This window comes from Arachis ipaensis, chromosome B1 (genome assembly GCF_059453495.1).
Source record: "Arachis ipaensis isolate K30076 ecotype BB chromosome B1, ASM5945349v1, whole genome shotgun sequence".
In the NCBI taxonomy this organism is placed as follows: domain Eukaryota; kingdom Viridiplantae; phylum Streptophyta; class Magnoliopsida; order Fabales; family Fabaceae; genus Arachis; species Arachis ipaensis.
Genome location: NC_142436.1, coordinates 125,897,166 through 125,899,973, shown reverse-complemented (window position 1 = coordinate 125,899,973; position 2,808 = coordinate 125,897,166).

The following is a 2,808-nucleotide window of genomic DNA, read 5'->3' as shown; positions in this document are numbered from 1 at the left end:
ATGATAAGACAGCGGTTCACATGGTCAAATAGGAGGGTTGGAGAGGTGTTAATTAGGGAGAGGCTTGATCATTTTATGACTAGAATGGCTTGGAGGAAGACTTATGTAGATGCAGTGATAAGAAGATTATTGGAGAATGATTTGGATCACGCTCCTCTCTTACTTGATTCGGTTCTTCCAAGACGGTCTACTAAAAAAAGATTTAAATTTCAAGAGCAGTGGTGTGAGATAAAGTCTATAAGGACGCGAAAGTTTGGAGTATGAAAGTTAATTGCTCACCTATGTACATTTTGGCACAGAAATTAAAGTGTTGTAAGCACCATCTGGTGCAGTGGCAGCAGTATAACAAATCCAACTCTAAGAAGGTAATTGAAGAATTAAATCTTAGATTAGAACAGTTGAGGACATCGGTTTATTTTGGTAGGCCAGAGGTGTAAGAGGTAGAGAAAAAATTAGAAGAGAATCTATCAAAAGAAGAAAGTTTTTGGAAAAAAAATCAAGATGCAAGTGGCTGAAAAAAGAGGATAGCAACACAAAGTTTTTCCATCAGAAGTTTCAAGTTAGAAACCGAAAAAATTAAATTTGGGGACTAGTTCGAAATGATGTTGAGATGACTTTAGATCTACAGAATATTGCTTTAATGGTTGAAAATTATTTCAGAAAATATTTTCATCTGCTAACTCATTAGAACCTCGTGACACATTCAGCAATTTCAAAACTCCGGTTATAGCTTTCAAGAACCGGAGGTTAATGAGACTAATCTCTATGAAGAAAACCAAGAGATCCACTTTTAACATTTTTTCTCAAAGTGCTCTAGGTGAGGATAACTTTACAGCATGATTTTTCTAGTTTTATTGGGATATTGTGGGTGGTGATATTTTTAAGGTGGTTCGTAGCTTCTTTAGTGGAGATAAAATTCTCAAGGCGTTTAACCGTACACAGATTTGCTTGATCCCTAAAGTCCCGAATGCTAGAGACGTACCACAAGTCAGACCTATTAGGTTATCCTCAATCTTTTATAAGATTATTTTCAAAATTCTAGTACATAGACATCAGGAGTTTATGAATAATTTAATAAGTCCAAACCAGAGTATATTTTTCAAGGGTAGATTAATTATGACAATATTCTAATAGCTCATGAATGTATGCACTACCTCAAAACTAAGATATGCGGATTGAAATGTGAAATTACTATTAAATTGAATATGAGTAAAGCATATGATAGAATTGAGTGGAGTTTTTTATGGTTCATCATGGAAAAAATAGGTTTGGAACCAGATGGATTTCTTGGATTAAAGAACTAGTCACTACTGTTTCTTATTCTGTTCTTGTGGATGGTCAACCTTATGGCTTTTTTAAGCCAACAAGGGGTATCCGGTAAGGATATTCCTTGTCACCTTATCTATTTTATTCTGTGTGAAAGGATTATCTTATCTGTTACACAAGCAGAGCAAAATATGTCTATTCAGGGGATTCAAATTCATAGAAGGTCTCCAACAATCAATCATCTTCTCTTTGCTGACGACTCTATCTTATTTGGAAAGGCTAATGAGGAATCATATAACAATATCCCATTTCTACTCAATGAATATGAGATGCTTAGCGGCCAGAAAGTTAACCTCCACAAATCAACAGTTTTTTTCAGTCAAAACACCCCACTCGCCAGAACAATAGCTAGCACTAGAGTTACTTAACATAGAGTATGTGGGAACCCAAGATAAATATCCAGGCCTTCTATCCATTATTCAGAGATCTAAAAGGATTACATTCGGTGCAATAAAGGCTAAAATTCATAAAAGAGTTCAGGCTTGGAAGAGGAATCTGTTATCAGAAGGTGGCAGACATATTTTAATCAGAGCTGTCAAAAAAGCTATTCCAATATATACGCTTTCATGTTTCAAGCTTTCAGATTCTCTAATGGAAGACAGACACAGGATTCTAAGACGGTTTTGGTAGGGTTAGAAGGCAATGGAGAGAAAGATGGCTTGAGTTAGTTGGGATTGTATGACCAGACTCAAAAGAAGGTGGATTGATATTCAAGGATCTCAGATCCTAGAACCTAGCCTTGATGGATAAACAGTTTTAGCAAATTACTACTAAGCCTAATTCGTTACTTGTGCGTATGCTCAAAGAAAAATACTATAGATACACTAACTCCCTATTGGAAGATATAGGAAACCAACCTTCCTGGAGTTGGCAAAGTCTACTGGAGGAAAGAAAAGTGGTAGAAAAGAGTTTGAGATAGAGTATAGGATCTGGCACAAATGTTCATATCTGGGAGGATCCATGGTTACCCCTAGCCTACCTTTTTAGACTCAGTAACAACAACAATCCAGTAACAAACATCAATTAGGTACATAATTTACTTACAGTAGATAGAAGATGGAATAAAGAGCTAGTTGAAGCAGTTTTTTTCTCTGAGCTCAGTTCGTGAATTCTTTCCTTGCTACTGAACGACGATGGTGAGGACAAGCTTGAATGGGCCTGGAGCAAGAGGAAGCAGTACGATGTGGCATCGGGATACTGGGTGACTTATGAATTTTTTTTATGCGCCAATTGAGTACCTTTCAACGGTGATGACAACTTTAATGCTCTGAAAATCAATTTAGGGGTTAAAATTATCATCCAAGTAAATATTTTTCTGTGGAGAACAGCCCATAAAGAACTATCTGTACTCAATTTGATCAATCAGAGATTCTCAGATACTTCAGCAATGTGCTCAAGATGTAGAAATGGCAATGAAACAATCCTTCACGCCTTGGTGCAATGCAGTTCCGCTCCTGAGATTTGGTCTTCCTCTCCTTTTGT